General features: G+C 33.9%; 1 protein-coding gene across 6 annotated transcripts in view; it reads right to left on the reverse strand.

Annotated features, from left to right (window-relative positions):
- The window catches only part of DGKB (diacylglycerol kinase beta), a gene marked incomplete at both ends in the record, with an annotated part of 639,446 nt that overhangs the window by 168,706 nt on the left and 452,158 nt on the right, over window positions 1–18,582 (reverse strand). The window lies entirely within an intron of this gene.

An 18,582-nucleotide genomic window follows, 5' to 3' on the forward strand; every position in this document is an offset into this window, starting at 1 on the left:
TGAGCAGAGTTTTGGGAAGCGTACCTAGTCATCCTTTGTGTGGAAAGAGGAGTTGTGGAAGGCTAGAATTTAGATGGATTCATGTATATATGGACAAGGAGTTCCAAAGATGCTTGTGTATAGATTTAAAGGAATGGGAACAAAGTCTGAAGATCTCTGTATCATAGGTGAACGCCCACCATAGAGGTTCCTCTACAATATAACCAGATAGACAGAATGACTCAGTTAGCTGATAGGGGAAACTAATCACATTGCCAAGGGACCCCTCTTTCAGCAAAGAAGTAGAGCAGAGGGCATATTATTGTGGAATACACTGGTCCAATTACTTCAGCTACGAAGAAAATGCTGAACTGATAGAAAAATAGAGTGCTATTTAAAGACTCAGCCAAAGTACCGATCAGGAGATGATACCCTGCAAGGATGAAGTGTCACCCTCTAGACACAGTATACATCCTAAATTAATAAATATTGTATGGTGCTTTGTTCCCAATACTTAGAATGCATGGATCTGAGAACAAAAGAAAGAAAGTACAAGTGGTCTTATTTACCCTCCCTCCTAATGACCCACCTTGGAAATCTGTGCTTTTCATCCTTGCAGCTTCAGGCTCTATGGATCTAGAGACCCTGGTATCCAAGGGGAAAATGGATGCTGCTACACAAAGGGAGGAGGGAACAATATGTCTGATGTTTAGGTTACTACGGGATTGTATCTTGATGCTTCCATGACCCGATTTAAGGAAAAAGGGACAAGCCATAGCCCAGGAAAGAGGAGGATCTGGGCAAATCCGTCAGATAAGTTGCCTAGTTCAGCAGAGGTACTAGCTGAGTAAGAGGGCGCTAGAATGGTGGTGGCGGCGGAGGAGGGTAAGAATTATTGTGGCCTTGAGATCAACTGCTGCAGCAGAGACTTCTGTTAATCTCATTAACACATCTCTTGTAAGTTCCCCAGGAACTAAAGTCTGCCTTGAATCCTGGAGAAGTTGCCCGTAAGTGGGGCAAACTATAAGAAGCAATTTGATTGAGTGGTTCAGTGGGTAAATTAGATATTCTGCTGTACCATGCAAATCTGCCTTATGTCATGACCAAAGCACCCAGCTCCCATCTTCTAGGAATAATGGCTGCTGGCCACTTAATAGCTGCACCCCCATCCTGGGATCTGTCATCTATCCCAGGGAACTGACTCAATGATATCTACTCTCCCTTTCAGGAGGCATCTATTCAGAAGGAGGTTGATGGAAATATTCAAAAGCCCAACCGACAATCCAGGACAACTCAAAAGGGCTGTTCCAGGTCCTGGAGGATCACTCTGAGGTCTCAGTTACAATACATTTGTGGATCTGCTTTTCTGTCTTCCCAAACCTGACTTCCTCACTTCTTACACGTGTCACTCCTGAGACTCTTCTCCAGTAAACTTTTTGCATGAAACTCGCTGCCTCAAAGTCACAGTTTCCAAAGAATCCAATCTAAGACATCGGTACACCCGCATTAAAAAAAATATATAGGGAGACAGATAATAGAATAATATTTAAGGGGATTGAAAATATATGTATAATTAAAATGTGACAAAAGTATCACACAAATCAGGTGTGTCAAAAATTTTGTCTTTTTGAGATAACAAACTTAATTGCATGCTGCTCATAAGAGACATACCTTAAAGTTATATAAAAATGTTGAGAATAAAGGATAGAAAGGGATTTGCCATGCAAAGATAACCAAATAAAGCTGTTTTTATCTATGTTAATATAAGGCAAAATCATCTTAAGGTAAGAAGCATATTTACAATAGGCGAAGAGGGATACATCATAGTGATGAAAAGAGTAAACCAACGAACAATAAGAACAATGAAACCTTCTAAATATGCATATCCAAAATATGTATGAACCTAAAACATAGCACTGACACGAGTAAAAACCAGTTGACAAAACTATAAGGAAAAATACATCAGAACATCATCATGGTGAGAAAATACCTCAATCCATAGCTGATAGGAATAGTAGATCAAAATCAATTTAATTTTAAAAAGCTTTGATGAACACATGTACATGAAATATGTGCCCAAGCTGATCATGCGGTGGGTCATAAAGGAAGTCTGGTCACATTTCCAAAGACTGAAATCTTTGACAGTATGTTCCTGACCACAGTGATATCAAACTAGAAGTCAACAACAAACAAAAATTCTCAAAACTATTAGAAATAAAGCAATGAGGCCCTAAGTGACCATGGGTCAAAGAAAAAATGAAATTAGAATTAGATAACACGATAATAATAAAATATCAAAATCTACATAATCCCACTAGAGCCATGCTTAGGAGGCAATGCAGAGCTGTTAATGCATATATTTGAAAAGAAGAAAAACTAAAATCAATCAGCTAAGAAGTCAACTAAGAATGTCAGAAAAAGAACGGCAAACTAAAACCAAAGAAAGTAGGAGAAAGAAAAAGATATTACAAAGGTGAGTAATGAAAAGTTGTGTCATTAAAGATAATTCCAAGGGAAAGAAAAAGTTCTCAAACTGACAAAAGAGGAAATATGGAGAATTTATATAACGTTATATATATTTTTAAGATAATTACATTTTCAAACATCATAAGAAAAACTTTGGGTGCAGATGGCTTCAGAGAATACAGTAAGATAATATACTCCTTAACCTGTATTACAAGGCTGGCATAATAATTTTAAGCTAGTTAACCTAGCTAACTAGCTCAATCTGGTTAACCTTGTTAATTCAACCTAAATAATAACATTATAAGAAAGTAAGTAGTGATGATTTTCACGAACATAGATGAAAAATTCTAAATCTATTAGTAGTAGTAAATTCAATACGGTGCTATGTAGAGAAAACAACACATCATGCCAAGTTAGATTTATTTATGGAATACATGGTTGCTTTAAAATTTGAAAATTAAAAAAAGTAATTCACAGAATGAAAAATAAATTTGTATGATTTTCTCAATACATACAGAACCAGAATTTGATAAAATTCAACACCCATTTATAGTAGAAACTTAGTAAACTAGAAATAAAGGGGAACTCTTTAGTCTAAGATGTATTTATAAAAGTATACAGCAAACATCAGATAAATGGTGAAATACTGAAATCCACCTTTTCACCTTCCAAAATCAATATCCATTATCACCACTTGCATTCTGTGTTGTACTGTCAACCTTAAGCAGGGAAAGAAGAAGAGGAAAATGAAAAGGTCTAAGAGTAGAAAAAGAAGAAATAAAACTGTCATCACTTATATCTGACATGATTACAAATATTTAAAATCCAACAGAATCTATGCATATACTATCAGAACTGAGAAGTGGCTTCAGAAAGTTTTGTATCTGTATACAGTGACAATTAGAAAGTAAATATTAGAAAAGATACTATTTAGAATAGCATACCCAAACAACAAATATCTAGACATAAGACTACTACATCAAAAATTATAAATCATTATTATTATGAGAAATTTTTTTAAAAAGCTAAATCAATGGAAAGAGATAGTATGTTCATGAATTGGAAGGCACAGATTGTAAAGGTATTAATTTTCCCTAAATTCACCAATGCAATTCCCACAGTCCCCGCAGTTATTTATTTATTTACCTACTTATTTTTAGATTGGAGGAATTAACATGCTGATTCTAAAATGTGTAAGAAAAATTTAAAGGGGATGTTGTTCTTGAAAAATAAGACATTAATCAGGACAGTGTAGTATGAACACTGTCAAATAGTAGTATGAACGTCAAATAGACCAATGGTGTAGAACTGACAATGGTCAGAAAACTGTAGCTGTGAGTCAAATCTGGCTTGCTGCCTGTTTTTGTAAGTAGTTTTATTGTAACACAGCCATGTCCATTTATTTATGTATTGTCTTTGACTGCTTCTGTGCTACTGTGATAGAGTTGTGTAGGTGTGACAGAGAGCATCTGACCCCAAAATTTAAAATATTTGCTATCTGACACTAGAGAAGTTTGCCTATTTTTAGTGTAGAATATAGAGTCCAGAAATAAATCAATACATAAATGGAACTTGGCATCAAGATTATGTTACCACCAAGCAATGGGGTAGGAGCCTTTTCAACAAATAGTGCTATGTAAATTGAATAATGATATGCAAGAAGAAATTATTCTTGACTTCAGTCTTAAACCATGCACAAAAATCAATTTCATTTAAAAGTCAAACAAGTAAAGCTTCTTCAAAATAACACAGGAGATGTTAAAAAGATTTTTAAAAAACTAACTGCTGATAAAAAGCAATAATCAAAAAGGAATAAATTAATACACTGAACTTCAATAAAATCAAATCAAGATGTTCTGATTTTCAAAAGGCATCATTAATAAAGAGGTAAGCCACACAGTGGGAGAATATATTTGCAACCTATAGAACCAACAAAAGACTCTAGTTCTTTCAAATACAAATACATAGCGAGCTAGCTAGATCGACCCAATAAGAAATAGGCAAGAGACTAGAGGATATCCAAATAGCCTGGTCACACAAAACAGTGCTCCACATCATTAGTCAATCAGTAATATGCATATTTAAAACACAATAAACCAGAATGGCCAGATTAAAAAGACTCATCATACAAAGTGTTGGTGAGGATACAGAGCCAATTGGAAGCCTTGCCTGCTGACTGGAGTGTAAATTGGTAAAACCACTTTCAACAGTATCTACTAAAGCTGAATATACACATACCCTATGATCCAGCAATTTTCATTTCTTAGTCTATACCCAGAAGAAATACATATCCACATCAAAAGACCTGTGCAATAATGTTCAAAGCATTTATAATAGCTGCACACTGGAAAAAAGCTGTATACTAATATAATGAATACACTTGAATAAAGAAAATAGAAATTAAAGAGCTAGACATAAATGAATATATGCTACATGATTCTATTTATATAAAATTTAAAAACTGGCAAAACATATTGTTTTAGAAGCCAGGATATTGAGGAGGACGTGGGCTTGGTGGGTAGAGTTCTGTGGGGTTGCTAATATTCTAATTTTTGATCTGGAAGAGTAGCTACATAGATGTGTTCACTTGTCAAAATTCACCAACTGTACAACTATGATGTGTACAGTTCTCTGTACAAATGTTATAGTACAGTAAAGTGTTCAGGTTTTTAAAAAGGATAACACATAGAAAGGCAGGGAGTAGGGAGTGGGAGAGGACATTCTAGGTATGTGGTCAGGGAAACCCTTTCCCAGGGGAGCATATTTTATCAGCAATCTGAAAGAAGCAAGGATGAAGCCACGTGAAACTATGTGAAGATCTAAGGTAAGAATATTCCAGGCAGAGGGAGTATCAGTGCAAAGCCTCTGAGATGGTACCACGCTTGGTGTATGCAATGAGCATCAAAAAGGTCAATTTGGCTTGAGTGGAGGAAGTGAGAAGGAGATGGTCACAGATCAGATTGGCTGGGCACATATTAAACTACTGAATGACTAACTTATGTGCATATTGACACTTCTGGTCTTAACATGATGTTCTTTGTTATCTCTCCATTACATATACATAGCACATTGTAAAATGATTTAAAAAACCCTATCGACTAACCTTAGGAAAACAGATTTAAAATGAGGGTAATAAATGTGCTCAATTTAAGAGCTCATTCCTGTTTCATTCAATCTTTAAAGCTTTGTCCATCCTACACAATTCCTAATGAAGACAGAAACCATCAGTTAATCAAGAAAATAGCTAGACTGAGAAAAGAAGTGTTGATAAAAGCATAATCTGCTCATTCACTGATCATTTATGGAAAAAAGGATTATAGGCACATTTTATACATACATATGAAGGGTTTGTATAGAGATAATGCTAGATTTAAGACCCAACACCAGCAATAATGGAAACAGAAAAGCAGAAAATCATTCTTTAAAGGGACATATTATTCTTGGGATGCTCAGGCTCAGCGGCCATGGCTCACGGGCCCAGCCGCTCTGCGGCATGTGGGATCTTCCCAGACCAGGGTACGAACCCGTGTCCCCTGGTTCGGCAGGCGGACTCTCAACCACTGCGCCACCAGGGAAGCCCAGGACATATTATTCTTAAAGACAATTTATACTAGGGTAGTCCAAGAAGATCAGGCAATGACATTTGAGACAACTGAAACTTATTCTGAGGGCAAAAGAATATGAACAACAATTATACTTTCTACATTTTAAGAGAACCTACACATCCCACACTCCAACTCTGTGAGAATTTTTCCTTTTTAATTTAAAAATACTAGTGTCAACAGTACCAACACGGTAAAACAATACATGCAAGAACAATAAAAATTCAAAGTCTTGAGACCATCCAAAGAGCTTCCCTGAGAATTGTGAATGGCCTGCCATGAGATTATACCCCTTCTGCCTAGAAAGATTTGTGCAAAGGCAGGAGGCTTTAAAGAAAATCACAAAACTCCGACTTTCCCCTTCTTACTGAGTCTATGTTAAAGGGCCGTAAAACTTGTTGACAGTTCTTGCCACATATATTGGCACACAGTACCGGCTTGACAAGAGTTTTGCAGCCTAGATGGGGCCCATGACCTGTCCCCTGTACTCTCTTAGAATTTATTTTCACCCCAGCAGGCAGCACCTCACAACATCGGTAATTTGTCAGGCAGCTTGTACTCTCCAGTACAGCCTACTTAACAGGGGGTTCTTATAAACATCTCTGTGAATCATGAGTAATGCCGCCAGGAGGGAAACCGAAATTTAAGAGCAGTGAGTACAATCTGAATTGATGGCTCAGGTGACTTGGTCTTGGCTGTAAAATCAATGGGGAGTGGTCGTGGGGGAACTTGCTTATTTGGTTCCCAGGGAATCAGTACCGTGGCCACCACAATCTTAAGATCTATGTGAGAAAGTGAGAGATGGAAGGTGTGCAACCAAAGGGAGTGCAGAAAGCAAACAATGTGTTCCATGATTCACCATGAGGAAGAGAGGAATGAATGAGCAGATGAGACACCAAGAAACTAAGCAGCATAAACAAAATATTTCAATCATCCCAACACCTGGAAAGAGTGAACTGTATATTAATCAACTTTCATTGGCACAAATATTTTAATAGGAATTGCCCCTTTCTTGGGAAAGGATGATAAATAACTGTTTTAATTCAAAGTTGGATCACAATGCAGTCAGTACTATACTCCTCATCAGATCTCATTTAAAGATTTCAAGTACTGAGAATTCTACTATTTAATCATAAAATAGTTTCTCAGGAAAGGAAAAATGTGCCATAATCTGAAGCAAGAGTCCTATTTATTTTTATAATTCTGTGGAGTCAGGATTAATTCTTAGAAGGGCTATTTTTTCCATAGCTGGAGAATGACCCCTTAACCTTTGCCTCCTCTCTCGCAAATGTGGGCCAAATATTAGAAGTGCTTCACATATTCTAGTGTGATAGCTTTGTGAATATCCTTAAGTTGATGAAATAAATATAAGACACCTTACATTTCTATAGTAAATTATTTGAAATGTGTTAAGATCCACAAATCACTCTATAAGGTAAAAAAAAAATTCCGAAAAGATTATTTTCACTTACATACAGGTTAGGAAACAGACTTTGCCAAGTTAATATGTGGTCTGAGGTCACAGACTTCTTTCTCTTTTCACCATAAAACTTATTATAACCATATTCTTATAGTCCAGAAAACTAAAAACTAAAGCCTATCTCTAAGAAATCCACTGGCCTACAATGTCCACATCAAAAGTCTTTTCCCTCAGGGGCTGCTGACTTGAAAAGAAAGTAGGAGGCAGAAAGCCTGGATTGGGAGAGAATTCTGTGTAAGACAACTGGTGTGATATTATTTTGCATGGTTTTTTTCTTGCCATGGAATATAACTTCTTTTTATCATACACCTCACGGGAAGACATAAAACCAAAAAAGAAAAAAGTCAATACAGTATAGTCAACAACATGGTACTATAAACTTCAAAGTTGCTAAGAAATTAGATCTTAATTATTCTTAACACAAAAAAGAAATGATAATTGTGTGACATGATAGAGGTTTAGCTAACACTATGGTGGTGATCATACTGCAAAATATAAATGCATCAAATCAACACATTGTACAACTTAAATTTACACAATGTTTTATGTCAATTATGTCTCAACTTTAAAAATGAGAAAAAGAAATGTCAATACTGTCTTGGTACACAATTTTCCTACAGACCTCCAGAAGCTACTGTCTTCTGATCCATAAGTAGGTGTAAATGTGCTACAAGGATCGATCAAGAGTGAGCTGTTCAGCTGCTTTAGCAGGGTCACTCTGGGATGGGCCTTCTCATCTGAAGGAGGAAGAGTAACGGAATCTGAAGAAAGCATTATTCCCAAAGGATGACACGCAACGGAAAAAAAGGAAAGGAAAACAGAATGAAGAATTCCCTTCTACCTATTTTCATCTCTTTTTTCCCTTGAAAAATGGGATAATGATTTGTATTTTAGAGAATACTTTGTTCTATCACACTTTTCTCTACTGCTATTAAAACAAAAATAAAATTCCCCTTCCTTTCCTAAAACAATGCTTTGGTTCCCCTGGTTTTCTTTCTGATTGGGACTTTCCAAAATAAATTGTGTTCAAGTGATGCTTTGCTTCCATGCATCATTTTGATATCTGCATGTCTATATGTTTTTCCCCATAAATGAAGTCGGTATATATACACACCTGCACAGATACACACTCACACACACAAACTCTGTCACAGCATATGCATGATCAAGGCATTTAATCTGAGTACTCACTAGTAAATACACTCTTCTATAAAGTGTGCCAGAGGTATTTAAAATGTCAGATTTTTTAAAAATTTAATTCAATTTTTATGCCTAAACTAACACATTTATTTCATTTTTTTGGTTTGCAATTTTGGATACCTTAACTTCTTGGCTTGCAATAGAAGTTAAATTTCAGTATCTACCATAAACAAAATATTCATTCCCTTCCTCAAGAATGAAAACACCTATTATAATTCCTTGTTAATTCCTAACTTTTGGATGAACATTTGGATGAAGAGTTTACAAAGATTACATATATAAAATATTCAGAAACCAAACAGCAAAAATAAAAATGAAACCAAAAAAAGCAATAGAAATCTAAAATAGTCTATCTTAACAAAACAAAAAAGATGAAGACCTATATAATCCCTCTAGAAAAAACAGGTTTCATTAATAAAAAGGACAGAAAATATATTAATGAAGAATTGTAAAATAATACCTAACTACAAAATTGTACAAAACCTCATATTCAACCTTTGACTCAAAATAGCATTGTTAATATGTCAGCATATTTTAGTTACATACGTTTAAAGTGAGACATACAGATTAACTCATTTCCTAGCTCTGAGAGTTCTTCAAATCCTACACATGTTTAAATTTGATTCAATTACTATCTTTAAAAAATCAAACAGCATCTTTCATACTTTTATACTGAATAAAAGATGCATTGACTCCTTGCTTCCCACTAAGCTCACTAGATATCCTGTACTTCAGCCTTAGTGAGTTTGCCTGGATGATGTTAAGACTACAATATAAGAACTCTTTGGAAGAAAGTGTTTATCATCAAGTATAGCAGGCTTGGCAAAACCATCCATGATTAATATATTATTTTATTACTGCTCAATTACTTACCAGACTTAAGATGAGTTAAGGTATTTACTTGCATGTGGCCATGGGTAGGCTTATTTCACAGCACCAACATGTTCAAATATGAGGTGATATGGCTTAGACCTATTTTCTACTGAAGTCACATTTTTGTGCATATGAATTTGCTTTTAATTTTGAAACGACATTTAGTCACAAATCCCATGAACCTTTCTTGCAGTAAATTTAAAAATGGAATGTTCTTTGATATTGGTTGATTTTCTACCTCTTACTATTCTAAAAAGATATTCTGAAAATGTGAATGACACTTAGTAAGAAAATGTATGATGTAATATTTTGGATGGAGAAGTATGTATTTTCAAACAACAGTAGGGAAGAAGTCAGTATGCTAAGGGCTTTAACTATCCGAACAGACATGGATTTAAATCATTGTACATAAAAGGATTCTTAAATACTTTTTGTTATTCGATATTAAAAAAATGTTTGTTTCATTCACAGAAATTGAGTTCTACAAATAGCAGCTGATTCTTTCATTAAATCAGAAGCAAACTGCTGATTTCATTATTAATGGTTAGCTTTGACATGTTTAAAAAGGGTAGAAGATACTTAATAGACTTGTCTTCGACCTTGAAATGAACAACTGTTCAGGGAAATGGAATTGTTCAAAGATACATTTTCTTTCTGCCAATCTGTGAAATATAATTATTCTCTTAATGAATCTCTCAATGACTAGCACTCGTTCAGAACTTGAACAGGTAAAATATAATGATAATGGGAGCAGCTTTATAAATAAAAGGATAAAATGAGGTTGTTATTTTATATCATATTACGGGATGATTAGAATAACAGTGCAGCATTCATCAGGCATTTGAACTTTCTCAAAAAAGCTCCCTGGGGGCTCATTTAAATTAGTTATGTTTATCTATAGAGATTTTTAGTCTTATTTCAAATGACTGTCACCTTACAACACTCAAGTCTCAATCTTTAGCTTACTCTAATTAATAGCTGTACTGTACAGTAGCCAATAGACATTGTTTTAGATACTACCTGAAACAGACACTAACCCGCCCCCCCCCAGTTTATAAATCTACAATTTATCCAAGGAAGACCAATATAACTATTTTTATTAAACCAGGGGAATAGTTATTCAGTTTGGAGGGAATGGTGGTCTATATGAATCTCTATCAATTTCCACAAGAACAGAGTTGGCTGGATACTGTCCAAGAAGCTATCATTTCTTTGTTAACTAGCTCTATACAATAAAAGACTGTATGTGTAAATACTAAATTCATGGCAATGGAACTCTAGTGGTTAGTTGTTTTGGTTAACTCAAAGGCACATACAGCTCAAAGATAATTAAGTAGATGGTGGGATTTGATTTTTTCAAGAAAAAAGTCTCTTTGCTCTCTGCTGGACGCACCTGGAAGCCTTCGGTAGTAAGACAAATGAGTGCAAGGAGTACCAGGTGCTAGACTGTGGTGTTTTCATTACATCCATTAAGGTAACCAGAAAAAAAAAAAGACATAAATAAAGAGGGGTAAAATAAAAGTTCAATATCTCTCCTGGCATGACATGAAATCTCTAAATAAGAAACCACTCCAAAAGTTGGTGCAATTAAGGTTTCATTCTCAATAAGATTATAGTTTTTCTTGGCTATTTTCTATCTTGATGGAAAAGAAAACATGGTTTTTAATACAAATAGAAAAAAACAGAATCATGACTTATATTTAACAATTTATGTAGCTGATTGCATGTTTTTTGATAGTTCTTTCATGTTTACTCTTTAAAAAAAAATCCTCCCTAAATTATTTTCATATGTCCTAATTACAGGAAAATTATTTTAACTTCCCTAGGACACACCTATTACCTGAGCTCCAAACCATCACCCTCAATAGACAAAGTTACTACAGGGTTTTATATTTAGGACACTTCTGTGACAGCCCTCATATTTGGAAACTTCATGTGAGCACTATTTGAAAGATGCTCTACAAGTGTTAATTAGTTGAGGCCTATATAATCAGCCAATATTTATTTAACTTGGAAATATGTTTTATATTTCTACCATGCATAGGTTAAATTTACTAAAAATTATAATGCAGTTTTAGCCTGTGTAAATGACCTGCCATTATCTTCAAAAGACTCAGAATTGGATATTATGTTGGATTGGATATTACAGAAACAAGTAAGATGGTTGTTTTATCACTGATTAGACATCAGCAACATAGAGAAAATGACCCATTAAAGCATTTCTATTTTACATCTTTCTCTGAAGTTACAATTAAAATCAATAGTTACAAATGCAGAAGAGTCTCAGAATAGTATTAGCATTTTGAAAATAAAGAAGGTATTCTGCCTCAGAAGTCAGAGAAGGTTAACAGATGAGCCTTAATTTAAAACCTCAAGTAAACAAATTCCTTTCCTTCTTCCCTTGCATCTATTAAATCGATTGCCAAAGCATATATTTTTCAAAATGCAACTGCTACTAAAAACTAATTTTTTTTTTCAAGTTTTCCCAGATTCATTAGGCGAAAGCAAGCGGCTCCTTGTTCTGTCATTCCTACCTACCTGTTCTTTGAATTTTCTCCATTTCCCTAACTTCAATTTGCTTTCAAGAATAAACCTTTGATTTCAATGATCTCATTCACATATTAGAAAACACCACTTTCCTGTTTAAATGATTACTTACTTACTATATTATAACCAAAATGATCTCGTGGCCTTACCAATTTCACTATAAGAAGTTGAGAATTGTACTGCACGTCAGATTTTGTTTCTAGAATTATACTGTATGTCAGATTTTGAAAATTTGACTGTTGAACATGGGGTATTTGTCAATAATCCCAGCCACAGAATGGTATTCTACATAGCTCCAGAAGGAATATAAGAATATTCTGAAGACTGTCATCTGTTTTGTTACTAAAATATTAATTTATTCATATTTATGGTTTCTGTTTTCAAATTTCTAGGAGGCTAGCAGTTTCTGTGAAGTCTTTATAGTGTCATGACAAATAGAAATTTCATAAATGCTTCATCAAAATATATATGGTTTTATAGGACAACTAGGCCAAATATTAGAGTACATGATCTTATATTTTGAAAATGTATTTTTATTTTTACGTACAAGGAATATGTCTTGTATTTTCTAATTTCTTTTTACTTCTGTTTTATAAACTTTAAAGGCATGCCTTTTGTAAAAAAAAAAAAAAAAAAGAGAGAGAGAGAGAGAGCTATCACATTAAGATATCCAGGTTATGATGCAATCTTCAAATGCAAACAGAAATTTTGATATTTAGATAGCTTTAACAAGTACTTGCTATTATTTGCATTATCCAGTCCTGGAAAATTTCAAGGAAGGTAGTTTAAAAACATACAATTAGAAATTCATTTTGAGACATCTCCTTAAAGGTTACTAGGTAACAAATGTTTGGATCTATGTATTTTCAACTAATGCAATTATCATGGTATTAGTATATGCATATATTTCTGTAAAATGCAACATCTCAAATGCCATGATCTTTTCTCAACAATTTTAACTTCCAGGTATAACAATGTAACATGAAATCCTTTTCTTGCTTCTAAATTTAATTGATTTAATCACTGAATTTAAATGCTTGGAAATTGTTCTGCTTGCTGGTGTCTGAATGCCAAATACATTATCTACAGTTCTAAGATGAATGTTGCAGTTATATTTAGACAACTTAAAACACTGCCTTCTAAATTACCCTAAATAACCCAGAGAAATGTCTAGAAAAATTGATAGTAGTGCATGACAAATATCCATTACCACCAACTTACAGGTAAGTATAACTTTTACAAGGAGTAAAAAGTGTCAGACTTACTATTTAAATGCTCTTTGTGCAATTTTCCAGGCAATAGAATGGACAGCACACATAAGTTAATCTCAGCTCTTCCAGAACTCACAATCTCCATTTTAAAGATGAAGACCTTGAAGCCAATAACCTGATTTTTCTTCAGCGGCAAAAGACATTCATCTTTGGCCAAGCTTTCATAGACATCAACTCATTTGTTCTCTTTGATCAGTTTGGCTTGGATTGACCTTTTTTTCTTCCTACTTCTTCAGAGTTTTCAAAACAATAAAGTCATTTGATATAGACAGAGTCCTTGACAGTCAATCAGATCTATAGTGTCTCCCCTCTACCTCCTAAAAAGAATCAGGATTTTAATCTTCCCCAGTACAGAGCACAGACATCAAATAAAGTGGGGTAGGGGTATGTGCAGTGTAAGTTTCTTTGGGGGGAACTTATACATAGTACATTTTATGCAAGATAATGAAGAATAAAAATAATGTGTTCACTAAGTATTCAAAATTGGGGCTATGCAAATTATACAAAGTGGTGGAGTCTGTACTATTAGCCTAGTGGAGTTTTCTATACTTTAGCCTTTCTAGTTCCACCGTCACAATTTTTTCCATATCCATGCACTCCTCTATTATTTTTTAGTTTTGCCTTTTACTCCATTTTTACTTAAATAAATTTATTTCAAAAATAAAATTATTTAAAATTACAAACTAAGAAAAAAGCATTCCTTACCATAAAGAGAAAACAACTGCAATAGTACATATAAAAACTGTCATACTTTAAAATATTCATCTGGGTACTGCTTAAAGTAGCTCAATTTTCCATCAGTGTAGTGTATACTACACTTTGAGACATTCTGCCCAAAGAAAAGAATTTTCATTGGTAAATGGGAATTAAATCACTGAAAATTGCATGGACAATATCATGTTAATTAGTTTTTAAAATAAACTTTTCTATCTGTATCCTTATGTGGAGTAGACATGCACCTAGTTAATGAGGTTTCAAGCAGGAAGTCCAGCTGCTCCCGACAGTACCGCCCTTAGCTTCTGGCAAATGTTTGAAATTCTACGGCTTGAATGTAATTACTTTTGCTCAGTGGTTTTCAAATTTTTTAAAGCAGTCAACCTTTTCTGTTTTTCAAATGAAGCAATATTTTTAAGACCAGTAAATTAAAGAGAAAATTAGAATTTTATTTGTGCAAATATATTTTACACGTTTAAATTGCTAACACTTGTGATATAGTCAATCTATGAGAATAACAGTTATTTTGATAAGGATAGTTGCAGTGTTATAGTGTTATATATTTTTCAATGATCTTTGCAGTTTGTTTTTATTGTATGATACTGGGAATATCCTGATCTAGACAGATATGTAATCATAAATGATACGAACTTTTTACATCTCACTTGGCAGTCCTGCACCATTCTGCATTCATTACTGGAAAATGGTATAGTTGGACTTGTATCATCAAAGCTTAAAACCATTAGAATGCCTAAAAACTGCTCGTATTACTTGAGAGGTCCTCGCTGTCAAAAAGCACGTTCACAGGTGTACTTTTAATATAGTTTTTCAACTTAGTTAATAGAAATTTACTTGCTGTTTGCCTCAGATGTTAACTAGAAGTTTCAATTAGTCAAATTTACCTTATTCTGCATATTTAGCTGCAACTTTGTTTCAATTTTATCACTGGTTCTTTACCAGGAGTTGTGAGCATGTTTATATCCTACATCTCTGTTAAAAGTGCATTTGATATACAAACTAGTACAAGTCTGTTATTTTGGGCAGCTAGTTAACTAATGCAATTTTTTATGAGCAAAAACTTTTCTAAGGAGTGATTTCCATTTTCATAAAAAACATTAGTATTGTCACCTTGTTTTCACTTCCATTGATTGTTATGCACTCTTTATTGCTTGTGTCAAACAAAAGTACCTGAGCTTGCAGGCCTTTTAATTCCTCGTGATTCACATACACTGTGGTGGTAACGTTCCCCTTGGTACATCATGGAATATACAAAGATGTATTTTAAAATGACCATTGCAGAGCTACAGACTTTGCAATTAAGGTCATAGTTATTGAGTTGTTTTTTATTTAGATGTGTATATGTTTACAAACATATGTGTTTGTAAACATATCATTTTATCCATTTTATCCAAACATATCATTTTATCCATCTATCTATGGATCAATACACCCATCAGGAAGAAGAAGAGGAGGTGGAACCGGAGGAGGAAAGGAAGTTATTTTTCTTTCTTTTTCTTTTTTTTTGTGGTACGCGAGCCTCTCACTGATGTGGCTGCTCCCATTGCGGAGCACAGGCTCCGGACGCACAGGCTCAGCGGCCATGGCTCATGGGCCCAGCCGCTCCGCGGCATGTGGGAGCCTCCCTGACCGGGGCACGAACCCGTGTCCCCTGCATCGGCAGGCGGACTCTCAACCACTGCGCCACCAGGGAAGCCCAGGAAGTTATTTTTGTCTGGTAACACAATTTGATGATTTGGGAATTGTCAGTATGACAAAATGTTTTTATAGAACACACTTTACAGTGTTTTTATTATAGGTTTTTATGTTATTGTTCCAAAATATGACAGAAATGAATTTAAACCAAGTTTTTACAGAACCTCTGAAGAACTGCAGTTATAGCTCAATGGAACACAGTTTGAAAAATAATGGTTTATCTGAAGGCTTTTATTTCTTTTAAAATGCAAATACCTCTACTTTCACCTGCAATCAGTCATTTATATATTAATGTGAACAAATTTATTAGATATCTTTCTGAGACTTGGATTTAATGCAGAAGAAGAAGAGGTAAAGATTAACTCAGCAACTGAAAGAAATGGGAAAGACTGAATATTAAGGCTAAGAGCACTGAAGATCTAATTTGCCTACTTTACAATTTTGCTTAAAGACCATGACATCTACATATGATACACCCATTTTTATTTCCAAAAGAAGTAAAACAAAACAGGCAACAACAAAAACAAAAGAAAATGACAAACCCACAAAGAAAGTGTCTGAATTAGATGAATGTGAGTATGTGTATGTTTCAGAACTGCATCTGTTTTAGAGTATTTTGCTAAAACAATAATGTAATTAAATTAATTACTTATAATTTTGATCAACTCGAATTAAATCAACTGTAAAATTTCCAACCAGTGAATTTATTAATTGAAGATACTCTGATCTTATGCTGTGAATGTACTCAAAGATTGCAAGCAAAAAAATTGTGCAAGAGTTCCAGTTTATGTAGGGTGAAGTATAAATGAGTATGTAATGCTCCAAACCTGATCTTGTACCTTTGATCTATGACATTTTTTAAATTAAAACAAACTTGTAAACTTTTTTCTTAATTTAAATCCTTCTACTAAATTAAAAAAAATATCTTTACTTCAAGAATCTATAGTTAGGTATGCTTCCCCCATTCTCCCCACCACCAAAAGCTTTCTAAAGTTTATGGAAACAAGCATCCATTCTAATATAGTAAACATTCAGTTTAAACTTCAAATTTTTTACAGAGCTATATCAGAAAAGTTGCTAGTTAATATTTCAAGAAAGTACAACTTAAAAAGAAGAAATTTACATTATTAATTTGTTCATTTATTTACTTATATTTTTCCAAGAGTGAAGTTACTAATTTGAATCTGGGTTAAGAAAAGTTGTTGGACTAGAATTATAGTTCCTGTTATTTCATTCTAAAGGCCATACCTGTAACCATTCTGTGTAAATCTGAAAATATATTTAGATTTAAAATACTGATTGACCCTTACATTTAATACTATTGTCTTTGTGTCAAGAAATTGAAAACAAGATCAAATGATAGAAACATTTACCCATTTCGGGAAGGGATACATGCAGGTATTTTAAGTAGCAAATTTCTTTCATTTCCGATTATTAAGTGTAACATTTAAGAATTAACAGAATAAATGTGAAATCAAAACTTTGAAGCATTTTGAGATACTTTTAGCTATTTTGTTGTAAAATATATCAAAATGAAAAAATCTTGATAAAATTAATAAAAGACTGATTAACACAGAAGTCTTTTTAAAATATTCAGCTGATAAAGTCATTTTAAGCATTCAATTACACTGATCTTGAAATAAAACTAAACCCAAACTTACAAGCATAGCTGGTTTAGAGAGGGAAATAAAAGTTGAGCCAAATCAATTATAAAGCATGCTTTTGTTATTACTCATACAATGACCTTCAAAAACTCTGATTTCTAATGCTTTTCCCAATCTCTGTACTGAGAAAAATGTATCCCTAAGTCACAAACCCTGTAGGTTCTCACTTCATTCCTCCTTCTTTCCCAAGTTTATGGAAACTTGGTCCCAATAGTTTCATAGTACAAAGCAAGAAGACAGAATGGGAAGAGAGACCTTTTCCTAGGGTTATTTATGGGCACTGACAGTCTATACAACACTTCTGGCTGATTTGTGTGTGCTTCATTCCAAACGTGTATTCCTTAGCATACAAAGGGGGATGAGTGAGACCAACAGACAGCATGTCTGCAGTAGCTCCACAGTATACAGACACTTGTCCCGGTGGAGCACAGCCATGAGTTTTACAAACTTTAACATCTCCTTGGGCTAACATAGTTGGTGGCTGAGCACTGAGAATCAATTCAGATACATATCTGCAACGTCTACATGCAAAGGACATACCAAGTATTAATAGGCAGTGACCAAACAGAAAAATAAACCTAGAAATTATCATTTTATATATATAATATATGTAAAACTATTTTTTAACTATATGGACTATATTACTATATGTACTCATTGCTTCCTTAGGGATAGAAGCAGAGATTTTTTAGGTTTGGTCTTAGTATGGTCCTTGAACTAATTTTTAAACTTAGAAAATTTTCAGGCATCTCTTTAGAAATCTGCATTTACATTTAAATATAAATGTATTATTAATGTCAATAAATCCTAGAAATTAGTAATTATACCTAATTTCTCTCATTTTAAAATTCATATAGCACAAGCCTACTCATCTTTTCTACGTACTTCTTCAAAAAACCATTTTCCTCTATGTTTTCATACAGTTACATTCGTTCTGAATAGAAAGCATCTTAAAGCTATTTCCTACCACCACCAAGCCTATCAACCATCCTCACATTTTATTTTCTTTATTTAAAAAAATATTTATTTTTATTGAGCCCATAAGGCTGTGATCTCTTCATATTTTGCCTTTG

Source organism: Grampus griseus, assembly GCF_964374135.1.
Source record: "Grampus griseus genome assembly, chromosome: 9".
Classification (NCBI taxonomy): Eukaryota; Metazoa; Chordata; class Mammalia; order Artiodactyla; family Delphinidae; genus Grampus; species Grampus griseus.